Source organism: Rhipicephalus microplus, chromosome 1, assembly GCF_043290135.1.
Source record: "Rhipicephalus microplus isolate Deutch F79 chromosome 1, USDA_Rmic, whole genome shotgun sequence".
Classification (NCBI taxonomy): Eukaryota; Metazoa; Arthropoda; class Arachnida; order Ixodida; family Ixodidae; genus Rhipicephalus; species Rhipicephalus microplus.
Window position 1 is genome coordinate 302,279,151 of NC_134700.1, and position 21,573 is coordinate 302,300,723.

At 47.2% G+C, this 21,573-nt stretch overlaps 1 protein-coding gene across 3 annotated transcripts in view; it reads right to left on the reverse strand.

Moving 5' to 3' along the window:
* Positions 1 to 21,573, reverse strand: part of LOC119159474 (mitochondrial mRNA pseudouridine synthase RPUSD3) — a 112,030-nt gene that overhangs the window by 82,825 nt on the left and 7,632 nt on the right. The gene's annotated exons all lie outside the window — the stretch shown is intronic.

A 21,573-nucleotide genomic window follows, 5' to 3' on the forward strand; every position in this document is an offset into this window, starting at 1 on the left:
AGCGACCACAACTGCGAGCGGGTATGATTTATCGAGCTCTCACCCAGGACCCACCAAGCCACCACCGACGAAGAGAAAGTCAGGAGCAGCTAGACTACCTCCTCTGCCAAAGGACGACTTCAAAATAATTTTCTGACCTCATCAAGGGCTGCCAGTCAAAGACTTGACAGCACCGCAGGTCTCCGAAGCAGTGATCATGGCCGCACAAAGGAAGGTGAGGGGCAAACACTTTCTTCTGCACCTGAAGCCTGGATCAAACATCATTATTGTATCTATCCCCAACCAAGAGATAGTAGACATCTTTAGAAAGATAACGACACTCGTTATTAACGGAAAACAACATGCAATGCAGTGAACACTTATATCTCAGCAGGACAAGATACAAAAAAGGGCGTTGTGCATGGTCTTGCACCACGCACGAGTCCAGAAACGCTTCTAGCCAATGTGCGCATCAGAAGGCAAGGCGTCGAGATCCTTCGAGCGCGAATGTTGGGTGAAACAAAGACAGCTGTCATTACTTTCTATGGCCCAATAGTAGCTTGCTTTGTAAACTACATTACTACATGAGGGGGGAGAAATGCCATGTTACATATTCAAGCATACTGTGCAGTTCTGCAATGCATGCACACAAACGCGCCACAGGACGGACATTTGCCCTCACCCACATTCCTCAGTGTGCAACCGTTGTGACGCTAAGAAGCCAGAGGCGGAGCACGAATGTAAACCCACCTACACCACCTGTGGGGAAGAACATCTTGCCGGCTCGAAGGACTGCAAGAAGCGCTACAAACAACTGCAGCCAATAGAGAAAACCCACAAAGAAATCACCCGGGCTAGCCAAAGCTTCCAGCAAAGAATCTCCACCAAGGCCGCATTGGTACGACACAGAAGACACGGATGACGATGCATGGCCACCATTAAGGAAAGAGCAAGATTATCAAAGAGCAAGCTGCATCAATATGACAACCAATGAGATCACGACACCGAGGTCAAATAAGGACTCGGACTCTTCAAGTCAACTCCCGTCCAAGTCCCAGTCCACGCACACATGGCCCATGCCAAGATCTGTCATCCCAACGAGCAAGAAGGATCCCTTCAATAACAAGGTGAGCTGGGCGGGGGAGGTTTCTACCACGGCTCCCATAACATAAAATCCAGAATACCAAAAATTGTATCCGAAAACAAGCAACTCAAGCAAAGCTTAGATTAGCTTAAGCTGGAAATCACTGCACTCAAAAGCCAACTTGCCAATACTGCCGTTCAAACGAAGTCCACTCATGCGACTTCACCAGTACGCACACAAGACGTGCAATCTATAGAAAAAACCCTACAAGTTCTAGTACAAGAGATGCGAAGCATCCAGAACTACCAGCAACAATTATACACTGATTTACAGGGACTTACTACATAGAAAAAATGCTTGCCCGACAAAGACCGATGCGTAAAAGAGTGAACAGCAATTCTACAGCATCAACAGTGAGCAAGGCTACAAACGATGCAATCTCAGACTCGACAGAAGTCGAAAGTGTGATCAACAATGGCTTGTAAACAGTTTCGAACCAGAAACACCGCTGAGATATGGCATTGAAACTGCCGCTGTTTTCAAAAAAGAGCGGCGGCATTCCATAAGTACATTAATCAAGCAATCAGTCAGCCTGATATTATATGTCTTCAAGAAGTAGGAAAGGGTGCAGCTAAGCTTAGGGCTTACTACACAGTCACGAATCATCAATACCCGCGTGTTGCTACATTAGTGCACAAAGGGATAGCAGTGAGCACGCACTACGCCCTTCAGTGTGTTACAAAGCATCAAATTATTGAAATGCATACGATGAAGAAAGTGAAATAGAAGATATTTATTTGCAACATTACAGCCCTCCCAAGGAATGTCAGCCAGACATTTTGGCAATTCTTGAGTATGCTATGGGCCTCCTAGAGCGAAAAGGCAAATTCATACTCCTAGGCGACTTCAACGCTCCCCATACCAATCGGGGATACAGACGAGATACGCCCAAAGGAAGAAACTAGGTATAAATTACAGAAAAATATGATCTGGAGCTAGCAACTCTTGCGCTAACACCCACCAGACTAGGGAACAGGGTCTGTGGGGACACCTGCCCCGACCTTACGTTCACGTTCAACATAACGCAAGGCCAATGGAAGAATCTAGATGAAATCTGGGCAGCTATCACTATCTTATTGGCTTTTCAATGAGCACCGCCCGGCTGAAACACGGCTCACGCAGCCACAACAAAAAACATATCTATCACCACGAAAACTCCGGCAGTTGACCCACATCCATTGCACCTATGGGAGGCTCGGCGCAGCTTAACGAGGCATTGGAAAACCACGAGGCTGAACAGAATACTGAGGGCAAAAATAGCAGCTCTGACAAAGCAGGCCAATCAGTATTCCAGGCAGCTACAAGTGGAGAACTGGCTCCAGTTTTGCAATTCGCTGAGGGGGACGCTGTCGACTGCTAAAACATGGGCGATTCTACGCAGCATGCTAGATCCGGACTCAACAAAGGCGTCTAAGCGAGAACGATACGTATGCTAGCGGGTGGATACAAAGGTGACCGCCAAACACTGATAGAATCTCTTATAGACAAATATAAGCAAACAGGGGGCGATAGCTTTCAAGCTCTCAGCTATAAAGGACCACCAAACGACACTCTCGATGAGCCCATCACAGTAGCGGAATTGTACGCAGCGGCACATGACATCAGACAAAACACAACACCTGGAGAGGATGGCATCACCAACGTAATGTTGCACAACCTCAGCAATGAACAACTTGGACGACTAGTCAACTACTTTAACAAGGACATTTCGGAAACAGGAGCAATTCCACAACAATGGAAGGAAGCCACTATGGTCCTAATTCCCAAACCTGAAAAACAGAAAGCACTTCACAACTTGAGGCCGATATCGCTTACGTCATGTCTCGCAAAGCTGTTTGAAAAAATAATAGTCGTCACGTTAAGTGATCACATCGAAAGGCACAACCTCCTATCCGTTTACATGTATGGCTTTCGCAAACATCTGCCGACAGAGGATGTTTTCCTTAAACTTCGAGACGAAGTAATTAACGTGCCAACTGGAGCGGAGAATATTGTGGTGGCGTTGGACCTAAAGAGCGCACTCAACCCTATGTCCCATAAACTTATAATGGAGAAACTACAGCAAATGGACTGCGGACAAAGAATTTTGACTATGTCAAGTCCTTCCTAACTAGTCGAAGTGCCACAATAGGACTACAAGAAATTCGATTGCCGAAAATTGACCTCGCCAGCAAAGGAACTCCTCAGGGGGCTTTACTCTCGCCCTTACTGTTTAACATTTGCATGAACAAATAGGCTAAATAAAATCCAAGACCTCAAGTTTGTAATATATGCAGATGAATTTACATTATGGATGCATAAAGGCTCATTAGGCCACAAGGAAAGCAGCTTACAAGAGGCAACTAGCACCATTAAACATTTTGCGGAGGACCACGGCATGGCCTGTGCACAGGAAAAGTCCGAATGAATCAGAGACCACGGAAAAAATTACCGCAATATACCAAATGTGCATTTTCAATTAAAAACAGCACTCTTCCAGAAAGAACCAAGATGCATATTTTGGGCCTCTGGATACAAAGTAATCAGCAAGCGGATTACACTGCCGCAACCCTGAAAACGACAATGAAGCAAATAGCTTGACTAATTGGAAGAATCGCTAAGAAAGGAAGAGGCCTGTCCGAAAGCGAAACAATACGACTGGTTTAAGCTTTTATCAGTAGCAGGATAACATACATTCTACTCTATCAAAACCTAAGTTGCTCGGAAATCAAGACGGAGGACCAGATAATACGGGTCGCCTACAAAGAGGCACTAGGATTGCCGGTGAACACTGTGAATGAAAGACTCCACGACACAGGAGTGTACAACACATTTGAGGAGCTGAAGGCCGCGGTTATGATAACTCAGACAGAATGACTGTGTCTACCACAACCTGGGCAACAACTATTATGTGAACTGAGCTATCCGGTTCACCCGCGATACTGCAATGCAAAATTAATCACATTCGAGCCACATCAGGACGCAAATACAAGCGACACTGATACCAAAAAAGATGAATGCCAAGTATCACAAAGGCAGAAGGCAAGCCTGAGCCAAGCAACTCATTGAAACCTTCGGACACAGTCAAGAAGTGCTGTACACGGACGCCGCATGGACTGTCTGAGGACACGTCATAGTAGCCGATCACAACACACAAGGCAATAAAACTAATATAACGGCCTCATCATCATCAGCAGCCTGACTACGTCCACTGCAAGACAAAGGCCTCTCCCATGTTCCGCCAGTTAACACGGTCCTGTGCTTGCTGCTGCCAATTTATACCCGCTAACTTCTTAATCTCATCTGCCCACCTAATCTTGTCTCTTCCTAACCCACTTGCCTTCTCTGGGAATCCAGTTAGTTACCCTTAAAGACCAGCGGTTATCCTGTCGACGCGCTACATGCCCGGCCCATGTCCATTTCCTCTTCTTGATTTCAGCTATGATATCCTTAACCCCCGTTTATTCCCTAATCCACTCTGCTCTCTTCTTGTCTTTTAAGGTTACACACCTTAAAGACCAGCGGTTATCCTGTCTACGCGCTACATGCCCGGCCCATGTCCATTTCCTCTTCTTGATTTCAGCTATGATATCCTTAACCCCCGTTTATTCCCTAATCCACTCTGCTCTCTTCTTGTCTTTTAAGGTTACACCTACCATTTTTCTTTCCATTGCTCGCTGCGTCGTCCTCAATTTAAGCTGAACCCTCCTTGTAAGTCTCCAGGTTTCTGCTCCGTAGCTAAGTACCGGCAAGATACAGCTGTTATATACCTTCTTCTTGAGGGATAGCGGCAATCTACCTGTCATAATTTGAGAGTGCTTGCCAAATGTGCTCCACCCCATTCTTATTCTTCTAGTTACTTCAATCTCGTGGTTCGGCTCCGCGGTTATTACCTGCCCTAATTAGACATAGTCTTTTACAACTTGAAGTGCACTATTACCTATCTCGAAGCGCTGCTCTTTTCCGAGGTTGTTGTACATTACTTTCGTTTTCAGCAGATTAATTTTAAGATCCACCTTTCTGCTCTCCTTGTCTAACTCCGTAATCATGAGTTGCAATTCGTCCCCTGAGTTACTCAGCAATGCAATGTCATCGGCAAAGCGCAGGTTACTAAGGTACTCTTCATTAACTCTTATCCCTAACTGTTCCTATTCTAGGCTTCTGGAAATTTCTGTAAGCATGCGGTAAATAGCATTGGGGAGACTGTGTCCCCCTGCCTTGCGCCCTTCTTGATTGGTATTCTGTTGCTTTCTTTATGAAGCACTATGGTAGCAGTTGATCCCCTGTAGATTTCTTCCAGGATGTTTATATACACTTCATCGACGCCCTCATTCCGCAGTGTCTGCATGATGGCTGATATTTCTACTGAATCAAACGCCTTCTCGTAATCTATGAAGGCTATGTATAGTGGTTGGTTATACTCTGAGCATTTCTCTATTACCTGATTGATAGTATGAATGTGGTCAATTTCCGAGTAGCCTGTTTGAAATCCTGCTTGTTGCTTTGGTTGATTGAATTCTAATGTTTGCTTTACTCTGTTAGCAATTATCTTTGTTGATGATTGAATGATATATGGGGTTTAACGTCCCAAAACCACCATATCATTATGAGAGACGCCGTAGTGGAGGGCTCCGGAAATTTAGACCACCTCGGGTTCTTTAACGTGCACTCAAATCTGAGCACAAGGGCCTACAACATTTCCGCCTCCATCGGAAATGCAGCCGCCGCAGCCGGGATTCGATCCCACGACCTGCGGGTCAGCAGCCGAGTACCTTAGCCACTAGACCACCGCTGCGGGGCAGCAATTATCTTTGTAAATAGCTTGTATACTACAGAGAGCAAGCTGATCGGCCTGTGATTCTTCAAGTCCTTGTCATCTCCTTTCTTATGTATTAAGATGATGTTAGCGTTCTTCCAAGACTCTGGTACTCTTCCCGTCAGGAGACACCTCGTAAGCAGGGTGGCTGGTTTTATAACACAATCTGCCTCCATCTTTCAGTAGATCTGATGTTACCTGATCCTCACCAGCAGCTTTGCCTCTTCGCATGCTCTCCAAAGCTTTTCTGACTTCTTCTATCATTACTGGTTGAGTGTCATCCGGGTTACTGCTAGTTCTTATAGTATTAAAGTCGTGGTTGTACCGGCTACTGTACAGATCTCTGTAAAACTCCTCCGCTATTTTAACTATCCTATCTATATTGGTAGTTATTTTGCCTTCTTTGTCTTTTAGTGCATACATTCCATTTTTGCCTATCCCAAGTTTCCTCTTGGGATAGGCAAAACAGCCTCAGTCAACATCAAATGCACAGCCACAGCTGAAGCCTTAGCAATCGCCATGACAATCAAACATTCCGACAGCACTGGGCAATCGGCATTGGTTATCTCCAATTCTCAAGCAGCGTGTAGAATGTACGTATATGAGAGATTACCGTGAATCGCACTAAGAATATTAGGCGACTCGCTCCGAGAAGACCACGCAATCGTATGGTGTCCAGCTGATGAGGCCATCCCAGAGAATGAGAGGGCACACGCCTTAGCTCGAGAACTTACAAACCGAGCGGGGAGCCCACAGCACATGCCAAGATAGTCTGCTTACGGTTCAAGACATGCTCGAACACCAACAACACATGAGAAAACGTTTAGCCCCAACGAATCCGCAGCTGGGAACTGCAGAAGCTCGCGCATATAGAAAAATTCAAACGCACACCTAGCCCAACTTGGAAAGGGCCCATCCCATGAATCCCACATTATATGGTAGCGCTTGTCCATGGTGTGGGGCACGACCGTCACTGTCACATGCGACGTGGGAATGCCCAGCAAGACCACATGAGACAAACTCGCCTGGGTTACGAGCTTACTTTAGGGAGCCGTGGGAGACCCTCCTCTTCGACCAGGCGAAACATGTAGCAAGGATCACTGGAGTCCTGGAATAGGGACCTACCTACTCGCTCTTTCCCCTTCTATCCATTCCCTTGAATAACCAATAAAGTTTTTCCATCACCACTACCTAGCACATAGGCCCACATTATCAGTGTCATGTTAAGAACTATCCTTCTCTTCATGTGCAGGAGGCCCGTTGCTACTGAAGCCGAGGCGCTGCCTTTTGCATGCATGCCTGTCGATTCATCATCACAATGCTGTGGAGTCACTGTCAACACATGCAATAAATTTGACGTACTTTCAGCGATCGTGTAAGGCATTTCAGATGCAGTCAAACTTTTAGGCCCCGTCACTTATGACAAGTCGTCAGTAGAGCCAGCCATTGTCACAAAACTTTCCTGTTTTTTGTTTTTTTTCTTTTCTTTTTTTACTGCACGGTCACATATCTTGGGCAGCCTGGGAAAATGGCAGGCACAGTACGTGAAGTGAGCGCAGGTTTCTTTAATGCATGAAACAGGACGCTTCCCTTGTATTTTGCAGAGATCGCTTCTTCCGGGAAATGCTTCGCGCACAAATGGTCAATAGACGGCAAAGCTCTGTGATCTTTCGGAATTACCCATTGCCACTTAACCAAGCGCTCTGGTTCACGCAGAGCCCTAAAAAGCGACACACGTTACTAAAAGTCCGATACCGCGACTCACAATTCGGGACAAAACACCACTCGCACAAGCCCGCTGACGCATACCCGGTGTCATGTGCAGCGTCGAGGTATATGTGCAATGAATCACCAAGTCGAATCAGTAAAACAAATGCACTGACAGGGCTCACAGGCACAGGGCAATGCGTTCTAAGTCACAAGATTCCATGCAGGAAAAGCTTTCAGAAAGATGTTTTTTTGCATGCAAATTTCAGAGTGAGCACCGCATGAATACCTGGCTCGCCATACAGTTGCGCCATCTGAACTCATGCAACGAAAACTACTCGTAGCTCAAGGTCATTGGCGTACACAATCTGCTCGCACTCTCTCCTTACGTGGAGCATCGAGTGTCAGCACCTAACTTATTCTTACACCGGGCCAGTCGACACGTGCTCGGCCGGAGTGCATCTTGCGAGAATAACCCATCACGGTCAATCGCGCTTACTGTGCTCTACACCCGCTAGATTAGACTACACGTGGAAATTTGGCAGGATACACTAACTGATTCAGCCGTGTGTGCTATACCTTATTAGAAGGTCATGCGTTGCACTGTTTAGCTCGAGGACGTGGGTTTGATTTCCACATATGGCAGTGAAATGCAGGAACACCTGTGAGTATATTTCGGTTCCCCATAGGTAGATCAAGCTCACTCAAGAGGACGTAGGTGCTTGCGAACTCTTGAAGTCGGCTGTGCGTTATCCGTCAATGGTTTGAATAAACCACAGAACCAAAGAGTATTCATTGCGTTGATGACTGCAGGAACACAGCGCAGCTTCCTGGAAACTTAAGTCACTAATAACGAAGCGAATCGGAATGAACTTCTGCTGACTGCAGGGCATAATGTAAGAAAAATACTTTGTCGCAAGGATAGCAAGGCGATACTAGAATCTTTTTTTTTTTGTTCTTTTTTTCTAGTTGGGAGCACTCTCAACAAGTCAGTTCCTTCGGGACGACAGGGAATGAGGGTAATTTATGCGCTCTGTTTTCACTATGCTTTCACTATAGGAGGTAAATTAGGCAGGCAAACAAATGCTATCAAAGACAAGAACTGCGCACAAATATGTACAATACCCTTTGCCGGAAACACTAATTCAAGGCCACCGCAGTGGTAAAGCCAATTCATATTTCCTATGCAGTGAACGTTTATGCCACTCAATCTAAGGATCGCTACGCCAGGTAGGTGGCTTGTTGCTTTCCTTCACTGCCACTGTAGAACACGATTTAACAAGGCACTTCCATGATTACCCTGCATCTATCCCCTTTTATCGCACGCACCTTTAGATAGCTGTTCCAGGCCATGGCCTAAGAAATGCGAGCCTGTTTTTCACAACTCTTCGCATGTTTTTCCGATTCATTGCTCTTGCTTTCAGTGATCAAACTTTGGGGCATGAAGTGCGGTTTCTGTCAACCCAGTATATACACCTCGCAAGCTTGACACCTAAATTTGTGAAACTGTTCGCCCGAATCAGAATTAAAGTTTATAGAGAAAGCCTCAGTTGTAAGATTCCACTGTGCTTGTGGTCACCCTGTGGCATGTGCGGGCACACTCTTCATCAGGATTTTCTGAATGGTCTGTGTTTCTTCTGACGCTCGGATTTGCATGTTTCCATCCTAAATAGCAAGCCTCCTAAGTTTCTCTTTCAATATTCAGTAAACCACCTCAGGCAAAGTCTCGTGTACATGATAGGCTTGGTGTGCCAGTTCTTTCGCTGCTGTATATATACACTTGTGCACAGTTGACACTGGTGACTATGCAGGGATTCTCGCTTCAACGAGAATTTGCATTCGTAAATGCTGATATGGTGAGCAGGAGCCAAAGTATCACATCGCCTCACACATTTCGCTTTTGCAGTCGCAACACAATAACATTTAATTCGTAGCCTCTGCCTGGGAATAAAGGCACATGCCTTTAGGCTTGTGTTGCCGCACTAATGGCTGAAATCAGCAGCTGTTGATCTTTACGCAGGGCATAATGTTGTGCTCGCCGACCAAACATCTCTTTATCTTTGCTCAGCTCATGCTTTATATGCCACCGCCAGGGTTGAGACAGCCGAGACTAAAATGGGAGCAGTCTTTGGAGCAGCCAAATTTCTATTTTGGAGCGGGAAAACCTTGCTTTGGAGAAGTTAGTGGCATTTGATAGGTTCATTCCATTCACCCTGCACTTCAAGAACAGGTTTACCGTGGTGCCGTCTGGGTGTTATTTTCGTGCAGGTGACGTTTCTGCAAGTGCAGCAGCAACGACACGCGAAAACAAATATGAGAGTGCAGATTTCGTGCAAGCTCTTGCTACTTGTTGGCTGCCTTGCGGGTTGTGGAGGCCGTGATTCGTAGATGGCGCCCCTTTTGTTGCTTGGCATGTGTCTACCGGAAAATGTTCACTATCGTACTTGTTGGACGCCATTAAAACAGACAACAATGCAATCGGCTGAGTCGTCTGCTGCAGCCATCTTGTGCTGCACGGACTCGCATGTAGGGGCAGGAAATTAGTGAACTAGCCTTGCATGACAGCTGCACTTCTTCTAAACGAATACTGCGATGCCGCTGTCGCCATGCTGAACTCGTGAAACGAATGCCAAAGCGCAGCGCTTCCGTGAATCGGTTTACGAAGTGCAGGTGGTACGAATAGACCTAATATGTCGCCCTGGGATCTTGAAAATACAAGTTTTTTGCAACGTTGGGGCACCAGTGCACATTTTAATTGACTTATAGTACACATCACACTGAACCAGATTTTGAAGAAAGTACCAGGTATCACCAGGTATGAACTGCACTACCTTTTTACATATCACGTGACCTGTCTAGCTCTCGTAACAAACATGTGAAATAATATTAAAAAAAAGGTTTTGTTGAAAACTAGGTTCCCCGGTAGCATTAGAATATAAAAGGCATCACACTCAAAAAGAAATTCAAGAATTGTGATTGTACAAAAATCTTAGTTACGCAACAGTGGTCCTTCGCTTAATTAAAGAAAAGCGTGACTTAATAGCCTCATGAGCTTTCTAACGCACAACAAAAGCGCACAGCACCGTCGTTCATGAGAACCTTGTGCAAGCCTCCCTTCAATAGTGCAGCACAGGAGCCAAGAAACCTCTCTGCACAGACTATCTTGTACAGCGCATGCGTATGGCACTAAGTGATAAGTGAATAGTACTGATAACGCCTCTCCACGCGAGCAACCACGTGTCATTAATACGGCACACGTTGGCCAGTTTTATTTTTATCAATATTGTTGGTCATCACCGTCAACGTAGAACTCCCGATAATACCTCGACTTGCGATTGCTGCCCGTGCCGCAACTCGCATAAAGCGCTTGAACTACGCAGTGAAGCTAAGAAATTCCTGTCCACGCAAATAAACCATCTAACGTACAGAGGCTGGATTTATTGCACAGAAGGAATAAAATAAAAGAAAAAAAAACGAAGTCACACTGCGGTACAAACGCCAACTGAAACACCTATCGAACATAAAGCTAAGCCCAAAAGTTCACGTAGCCTAGAGCTGGCACGCAGCCATGCCTCTTAAAGCACTCGTTGCGAACTTGAATCAGAAAATGGAGCTGTAGCAAATCATCATTCCTGAAAACTGTGCCACGTGATCGTTGACGCATCATGAGTCATCATGAGGTGACGCATCATGAGGTGGCTGTTAATATCGTTCAAAATGGTTTGAACGCGTGTTCTATCACCACGGCTTCGAATGTAACCAAATGTTTCTCACTACCTGCAGACACCAATGTGTGGATTTCGTAAGCGATGGCGTTTTTAAATGCAAAATGCAATCGGAACTTGCTTGTCTAAATAAATTAATAGCTAATGAGCATAAACCGGAAATGGGTTGCACACGTTCTGTCGCTCATGGAACCCATTTTGAGAACCCATGTGTATATTTCATTGCCTAAATCAGACAGTTGGCGGGGAAGTGCAATTTTGGGGCATCGTCGAGTGAACACTGAGAGACCGAGTTGTGTGTGGCGTGCATGATGAAAACGTTAGCTGACATTTATTGAAAATGGAAGCTCATGCTAGAACAGGCAGAATGCTTTGCCATTTCGGCACAGGAAGCCACTGAGAACGCCCGAATGATGCCCTGAATGGAGCAAGGTGCGGTAAATTTTGCGCGCCAACGGAACCGGACTGGACGATTTCGGACAAAGCCGGACACGCATTGCCGATGTGGATGGTGTGGCAACGAAAAACATGCCGATAATGAATGCAAGCACCTGCGTACAGTGTGCCAGAGGTATGGCAAACGAGGCCACCTGAGCTGAATGTGTCAGTCAGCAACATCTTATCACCAACAGCAAAGGTCATATGCTGATGCACAACGAAAAGGGGCGTACGCAATGACAGCTGAAGACTGCACGACCTCAGACGATAGTAAGGTCTTGTACACCATAAAGACCGTCCTTCACTAAGAAGCAAGTATCCGAAAAGTTAAACCTATTTATAGAGTCGTCAGCTGGGATAACATTCCTTTAACAATGTTGGTGGACACCAGATGACCTGCAAGCATCATTTCAGCAGCAGTGTTTTGGAAGTATGAAATAAAGTGGCCGCCGCTGCGAAAAACTCAACTAAAACTGTTCTGTCTCTTGGGCGAACTTCTCGTGCTGGGACAACTAAGTGTGACGGCCAGATGCAATGGAAAGAATATGCAAGGCACGATCATAGTGGTCGAGTGCTCGGGACAGTCTTTATGTGGACATGATACGATAAAGGCCTTCAACGAAATCGGAGTTCCTATGTTTACAAACGTAGTCGCAAACGTGCCACCTATGGGGTTCAACAGAGCCAACACAAAACTAGGGATCCCACTTAGCCAATATGCCGACGTTTTCCCTCAAGGTCATAACTTTTACAAGGGACCACTGGTGACTGTGACCTTTCAACTAAAATAAAACGTTGTTCTGCAGTTTTTTAAGGTCCGGACTATAGCGTACGCCTTGAGGAACAAGATGTCGGATGCGCTGGATGAGCTAGTAGCCCAGGACGTCCTCACGCCAGTGAAAACCACCGAGTGGGCAACACCAGTCATACCAGTTCTAAAAAAGGATGGGTCACCTAGAATCTGCGGAGACTTTCGAATGACTGTCAACCACGGCTACTGTGACGGAGCAGTACCCGTTGCCGAGAGTGGATTACATTTTTGTGAAGTTGAACGGCGGGGAAGTTTTCACGACGTTGTATCTTCGTCATGTCTATAATCAGCTACCTCTGAATGAATACGCCCAGAAAATGGTAGTTTTGAACACTCAAAAGGGTGTTTTCTGTTTTAAATGGTTGCCTTTTGGTGTAAGTTTCGCATCCGCCATATTTCAGAGACCAATGGACGCGCTTCAGAGCGATATTCCAGGAGTACAGAGTACCTCATTGATATCGTCGCCGAAAAGCAAAACGACCTGTCACGGCTGCAGAAAGTCCTTCAAAAATTGCGGGAATATGGGCCTCGGTTGCACAAGCAAAAGTGCAGTTCCGGCAAGGCTAGGTCAACTTTCTCGACCATCGTATAGACGATAAGAGATTGCGGCCAAAAGACTAGAACATCAAGGCTGTCCACGAAGCACCGGAGCACACTTTAGTGAGCAAGCTGAAAGCATTTATAGGTCTTGTCAAACTACTATGGCAAATTTTTGCCGAACTTGGCAACCGTGCTAGCTTTATTATATGCACTTCTCGCCTAAGATGCCAAGTGGCAGTGGAACCATGAAGAAAAGGAATGCTTTCAAAAAGTTCAGGAGACAATGGAGGCCTCCAAATTTCTAGCACATTTTTACCCTGATAAGCCCTTGAGGCTGAAGTGCGACGCGTCACCTGTAGGTATAGGAGCTGTTGTGTCCTATCGAATCAATGCAGGGTTCTTACAGGTTTGCAAAGCGAAAATTCAAGAATATTCAAGGACTTTCCAGGGCCTGTAGAAAGTTTTTCAAGAACTCAAACCGGCATGCGAAGTTGAAATTCCTCACTCTAAAATTTTCAGAAATGACCAATTTTATCGTACTTACAATATATGGATATAACATTTGTAAAAAAAAGGCGTAATCTTTATAACTTCTCACACCCTCTCCATAGAGAGAGGGCACAATGTCATGTCTGAAAGTAACGCGCTGATGGGCTTCAACGCACAGGTGTAGTCAGGCCTTAAAGGGGTCGTGCCACAATATTTGTGGCTTGCATGCTCTTTGCTGCAAGCTTTAATTATAGCTCCAATAAGCACGATATACCCACCAAGATTAATTTATTCTTGCTATATAATTTGTCACCTTTTTGATATGGACAATCTTTAGTTCATGTTTGTGGGGATTGAGTTGTGCAGGTACATGGTAGTGTAGCTGACTTAGTCTCGTGATCACAAAGCTTTGCACGCGTCATGCTGAGTATTGTCAGCTCTCGTACACATGTGCCACACAAGCACCTGCAAAACAAACTCTCCGCTACTTGCAGCAGCCGTGATGCTTTGCCAGTATGTACGGGGCGGAAGTCCGGAGGTCACTCAGCTGACTACAGATCTGGTGTGACATCACTAGAACTTTTGTTGCCCTTCCTGTAGAGTTAGGTCAGTGTTGGACATGCTCGCGATAGGTCTCGATTAGGAGAATGAGCATTTAGGTGCACTTGGGAAGTGACTTAAAATATATTCTTAAGCACACACGTCGATTAGAAGAATAAGCATTTAGGTACACTTGGGAAATGACTTAAAATATATTCTTAAGCACACGGTACTTGCTATAGCCTTGAAATTTGATGGCTCCATTCCATCAGGAGTGTCAGCTTGTGTACAGTTGACACTCGCAGCACGTTGCTCAACAATTAAAAAGTAACCACTGGGACAGTGGTTAATTACAGTCATCCTGTGGATACATGTGTGTTCTTTTATAGCACTGTTCTTGGTTTGTTTAAGCAGCACGCTTCCAGTGTCGAGCTATAACAGTCGCTCATTATGTTGAGCGCCGCGTTGCATGTATGGAGTTGCTTGCCCTTCTTCGTGTCACATTCTAATTTCTTGCTATCACATTCACTGCTTCACCCTCACCAGAAACTAACTTTTTTTTTTCACATGCCCCTTTGCAAAACGGGATCATGTGCACCCACGCTGCATTTCTGCTTCATAAATGGGGAGCTTGACAGGTTCACACACCGATGTACCACATTTAAGAGGTCGCGATATCAATATGAGAGTGCACTGCTCAGGAAATTCAAAGATTTTCAAGGATGGCGAAAAATTCCAGGACTTTCAAGGGGAATGAAAATGCATTTTTGAAATTCAAGGATTTTCAAGGATTTCAAGGACCTGTACGAACCCTGCAATGGTGTTGATTATCCAATTGGTTTCCGCTCCAGGAAGCTTACATGGGCAGAATGTAATTACTCACAGTTGGAAAAAGAGGCTCTAGCCCTTGTGTTCGGTGTTGCACGGTTCAAGGACTACCTGTACAGGAATGAGTTTGTCCTGGTGACGGACCACAAACATCTCACCGATTTATTCAACCCCAAAAAAACGATACCACTGATGGCAGCCGCATGGATTCAGCGTTAGGCCTTGTTTCTCGCCAACTACAGCTGTACAATGCAGTATTGTAGAGGCAGTGAACATTCGAATGCAAATGCCCTTAGCCGGTTGGCAATATCGAATACAAAGCCACGAGAGAGCCATGCCTCCGAAAGAGAGTATGTTTTGTTGGCCCAAGCAATGGAAGAAACGGCAATATGAGCCTGAGAGGTGAAAATAATAACCAATCTAGACCCTACTCTTCAGCAAGTAAAGAATGGATTTTAGAAGAATGGCTACGGTTCCACCCACAGGACCACAAGCAGTACCGGCCGTACTTTAACAGGAGAACAGAACTGACCGTAAGTGGCAATTTGGTATACTGGGGTCATCGCATTGTTTCACCCTTTGGTGTAAGAAGGCGCCCACTAAACCTGCTGCATGAAACTCCTCCCGGAATGGTTTACATGAAGAGCATCACCAGAACGCTATATTGGTACCCGAGACTAGATCCTCACATTGAGCGACTGGTCAAGTTGAGTTATGTTCCTGCACAGGCTTTCGCGATGCCACCTACCCAAGTACCTGCAACATGCATACCTGCCAAGTTCAAGGATTCTGAATCCGAGAGATTTTCGCAGCGGGGAGGGCAGCTAAAACACTTGCTCCTCTTTTTTTTTTTCTGACCCAAAATTGAAAACCCAAGGACAAACAACCAAAAAACATGGCAAAAAAGCAAGAGGGGGTGAGAAGTCTCAATCACAAGCGCAAACATCAGCGTTGCGGTCGACTTGAAGTGGCCGAACACACGAAGGTAGGGTTTGCCACTAGGGTGAGAGTCTCAAAGGATCAACACAACTAGCAGAATTTATTTCCTTCAAAACAGCTTGTGTATGTCTTACTGGGACACACGTGAACGTACGGGACAGCTCAGCTGCCTGCCTTAAAAGGGCGGGTCAAAGCTTCGCTCCCTACTAGATTCTCTTGGGAAGGGACTGCGAGTGCGCGACGAAGCAAGACGTGCGGCGCATCGGCTCCGTCAATTTTCGGCCGGAGCCACGGCTCAATCAACTGCACTTCGCCAAGCCTGGCGTCCACCGACGCAGCAAGTCGTCCGGACCTCATTGTAATCAACTTTGACCCAGCGGGCCTGCTTTTCAAGTCATTACAGCCAAAGTTCACCCGGCCACGAAGGGAACATCGTTACGCCTAACGGCGACGCCGAGACCTGGTAGTCTGGAACACCGACGGCATCGCACCGGCCACCCGAGGTAACATTTCAGCCACCGCGTCTCACCTGCGGGGTTACGATACCGAAGGCATGGCTTGGACTACACTTCCATCCTGTCAAGACGACAACTCCGCTGTTCCGAGTTTTCGGCATCAATCGCTGCATAAAGCGGTCGCGCGTCTGTTCAAGCCAAAACGGTGGCGTCGAACACCATCCCCGCCTCCGGAACACCGGCCAGCAAGACGCAGCCTCCAGTATCGCGTGCTGCAGGAGGCAAAGGCAAGGCTATTACGAACGGGAGGCCTCGCCCATTCCCAAAACCAGGCCCACAGTACTTCGTGGTCATGCTCAAGCCACGCAAACATGTCACGCTGTACCAAGCATTTTCGGAGTACCGTTAAGGAGCCGCCTTTATGGCCTTCCTCGGACCCGAGCTGGCAAATTCAATCACGATTGTGCCATCTCGTGAGCAAAACATCGTGTTGATCCACACCCCGAACCCAGCAGCGGCAAATCGGCTTTTCGGGGAATTTTCGGTGAAGACTGAGCGTGGAGTGATCTTGCTCCATGGATACCTCCGACAAGAGGGCGGCGATGTGTGCCACAGCGTCATCGCCGTCAGCAACTCAGACACCACTGAATTGCTTCGAGAGCAGGTGCAATGGAGAGCAGGCACAGTCGTCAAGGTGGGAAAATTCCGAACCTCTAACAAGGCTCGAGTCACCTTCGCCAGGAAGGTGAAACCGCGTTTCGTACATTATGAGAACATGCTTATTCCAGTGCGCAAATACTACCGCACTATTCCAGCTTGCAGCCAGTGTGGGTCCGTCGGTCATTGAGCGGATGCATGTCCCAACACGCAGCCCAACAGTTGCGGACTATGGGGACACAAAGCTTCTCTTGTGGAGGGGTGCGAGCCCCTCGCAAGTGCTTTTTACGGCGCTCAGTATATGGTCGTGAACATGCAACAAACTCGCCAGAATGTGCGACAAAATTCCGCACCCATTAGGTGATCGCCCAGAAGGGTGAGAGGGAAAAAATCGGCAGCCAAGACGAAGAGCCGCCCATCTTGGCCTCCCCAGTGAGTCACCAATCCGAGACGACAACACTGCGAAGCCGGCACCATCTGTGGGCAACGACAGTAAGGGGCCGCCGACGCCGCCACCACCACAAGGCAACAAAGAAAAACTGTCGACAATGCAATCACGCGGCGAGACCAGGACCTGGGCCAACGTTGCAAAACACGGAACGCAGGTGAGCGGTACAGGCAGGGCCGCCCCCCTTGTCCCCCGTGGCCCGCAGTGCAGAGCAAACCAAGATAGCAGCTCTCGCGGGATAAATTGAGAATTGAGATGTTGCTAAAAAAAATTGCGCTCCTAGAATCCAAATCGAAAGAGCTAACCAGTTCCTCCTCACCCACAGCTGAGGCTATGGAGAGTGAGCCCACGGTCCCGACGGCAGCACTGAGGGCGGAAGTTGCACTTGAGGCTCGTCAAGAGGCCCACATGGATGCCCGTTTTAATGCTTTAGAATACCGAATTTCTGTTGCACTGACCTCTGCTATTGCCAAAATGACGGAAACGATCCCCCCCAATCATTGGCCAGCACTTGGCACAGTCGTCGCGTAACGTCCGACGATCTAGCGGTCTGATAAAAACGTGTCAGGCCGCTATTCCTTGCCTCACGCCATAGAAAATGATGTAGATGACGATGGCAGCTGCACGCTTACAGGAATTGAGGACGCCACCCTCGCTGTGAGTGCTTACTGCACAGCTGCGTCCTTACAACCGCTTTTTAACATCAATGACCATGGCGGGCCACCCTCAAGTTAGACGTTTTCCATGTTACAATTCAGCCCCCCCCCCCATTCAAATGGCACCATGTACATAACCATGTACATAACTTGGGATATATTTGTTGAGGAACAAAGGCCTGCTTTGGGGACACGAGTTCAATGAAAAAGAAAGCTGAGCAAACGCTGTCACATAGGGTTCAGTTGCCCGGTGAAACGTGCACAACCTACATTGAAGAGGTATTGAAGCTTTGCGGGATCGTCGACGCAAATATGGCTGACAAAGAGAAAGTCGGTCATTTGTTAAAAGACAATGCCGGGGATGTGTACAATTTTCTCATAACAAAAGAAAATGTGAACACTCCTATTTTCAGGCAGCAGTGTCCCGCATTCGAGGCGTTGAAGACCCCGAGAATTTTACCCAAGTTCAGGCGCTTGGAACATGTTCCCACTGTTGCAAGTACGGATGTCGCCAACTGCAAAGACATTCTCTTCTTCGTACGTTGAATAGTTCGAGAAGAGCTCGTATGGCTTCACGCAGGTGACACTCACCACCAATGCTCGTTCGCCGCGTGCCCCGAAACACCTCTTTACTGGATGCGAGAGCGCCACGTCAAAAACCAACCGTGCACAGAAACTGCTGATTTTACCCCGCGGCTTCGGTTTTCCCCGACGGTCATGGCCACCACCGGATGTCATCATCCTGACGTGCTGCTGCAGACCTTCGACCATTGTCAACCAGGCCTCTACTAGAAGACTACTATGCGTCATCATGGAATGTTCCTGCAGAGCACGACCTGTCTCCGTGTACTTTTGCCGCCTGTGCTCCTACTAATGTAAGCTGACAAGTCCCCGTTTGCTACACATACGGTCTCCCAGGGCATATTTCATGCTTCTGTCTCAGCCGGCCGCCTGCGCAGCCACGTTTTTCAACGTACCCTGTTCGTATGCACGAAACGGCTGTGCTGCCACGTTATTCGACGTACCCGCATCGTATGCACGAAACCTGGACCGCTCACACGACCGACCACCGTCCCCGACAGCTATGGCCTAACGAATTCCGCAGCGAGTCTCTTGCCTCAGAGCAAAGCCTGACGCCGCCTCACGTTCCCGCTGGTTCCCGTTGACACGTTCCCGCTGGTCGACGTCTCCGCGCCGTTGGTCATCTTCCCCGCATCAGCTGGGAAACTAGCTGGTGCGGCCGATGGAGATGCGGTCGCGGGACAATCAGTTTCGCCAATTCCTCCTTCTGCTGTGACGTTGATTAACAAAGTGCGTGTGTGTATAGACGGTGTAGATACTTTTGCTCTTGTAGACACTGGTGCTGCTATTTCAGTTATGAGTCTTGATTTCAAGCATCGTTTCTTGGGCCAAAAAGTAAAAATCGCAGTGGATCGTAAAGAAACTTTTCGTGGGGTTGGAGGCGAAGCGTTATGCTCTGCTGGTATATGCTCAGTTGTACTCACGATTGGTGAACAAAATTTCCAAGTTGAATTCACTGTACTGGCTCGCTCAACTCATGACGTCATTTTAGGGATAGACCTCCTTCATGAATGCGGCGCTACGCTTGACTGTGGAACTGGTGAGATTCTTCTACAAAGTAAGTTGCCAGCTGCCATAGTTGACGATTTTCCGACTCTCCGCATTGATGCGCTTTCGTTGTCTGAAGATGTGACGATCCCTGGTCGAACAGCAACGTTTGTTTCCGTATGCTCTTCTCACATGCGCTCGAGACCCTGTACTGGACTTGTCGAGCCCGATCATACAAACGCCATTAAGAAGAATGTGCTGGTCCCACGGTCTGTCCTTACAGCCCTCGACGGACATGCTTGTTTGTGGTTGCTCAACGCAGTCTCAGAGCCTGTTGCTCCACCAGCCAGATTAAAACTGGGAACGTTTGAGGAGCAGGCCACAGTCGACGTCAGAATAGTCTCAGAGTCTCCAGCCATCATTCATACTGCACCCAACTACTCAGCCGAGATGAAACGCATGATCAATAAGTGGTTGCCTTTTTTCGAGCGGTATGTCCTCGAGGAGGTGCTTACACGCTACGCGGGAGTCTTTGATTTCGCTCAAGGCAAGCGTTTTTCCATGTTGACCGAATCCCGTATGCACCACCGCATCAACATGAAAGATGCTACACCGATATGCCAGAAACCCTATCACGTATCCCCGACAGAGAGAAAAGTGATCACCGATCAGGTCAACGACATGCTGCAGAAAGGCGTTATTCAAGAGTCAAGCAGCCCTTGGGCAGATCCTGTTATATTGGTAAAAAAGAAAGACAATGCTTGGCGATTTTGTGTTAACTAGCGCCATCTCAACGCCGTCACAAAGAATGACATGTATCCGCACATCGATGATGCTGTTGATTGCTTGCACTCGGCCGCATACTTTTCATCCGTCGACCTAAGGTCTGGATACTGGCAAATACCAATGCATCCGTCTGACAGAGAGAAGACTGCTTTTGTCACGCCTGATGGGTTATTTGAATTTAACATAATGCCATTTGGCTTATGTAATGCCCCAGCTACCTTCGAGCGATTCATGGACTCCATCCTTCGCGGTCTCAAATGGGAGATATGTATGTGTTATCTCGATGTTGTAATTATTTTCGGCAAGACATTCCACGAGCATAACCATCGACTTAGCGTTGTTCTAGATTGCGTAAAACAAGCTGGTCTCGTTTTAAACGCTAAGAAGTGTCATTTTGGTGAGCGTGAAGCCCTTGTGCTCGGATATCTAGTCGACAGGGACGGTATACTGCCAGACCAGCAAAAGATCAATGCTGTCTGAGACGTCAAACAACCAAAGTCTGTGAAGGATCTCTGTAGCTTCGTGGGCCTGTGTACTAATTTTCGCCAGTTTATCAAAGACTTCATCCAACTTGCTCATCCTCTGACAGAGTTGCTCCACAAAAACGCCCCATTTCGATGGACTGTTGAGTGTGAGGCTGCTTTCGAGCAGCTGAAGTATTTGCTCACTTCCGGGCCCCTCTTGCGCCATTTTGACTCGGAGGCACTCACGGAACTGCATACAGATGCTAGCGGTATCGGCGTTGGTGCCGTGCTAGTTCAGTATCACGACAGCTGCCAGCACGTCGTGGTGTATGCAAGTTGTACTTTGACTAAGGTGGAGAGGAATTATACGGTCACTGAAGTGGAATGTCTTTCAGTTATTTTCGGCGTCCAAAAGTTCAGACTTTATTTGTACGGCCAGCAATTCAAAATCGTCACAGATCACCATTCTCTTCGTTGGCTCGTCGGACTACGTGACCCAGCTAGCCGGTTGGCTCGTTGGGCCTTACGGCTTCAAGAATATAATTTTTCTGTGACCTGCAAGAGTGGTCGATGTCACGCAGATGCCGACTGCTTATCTTGTCT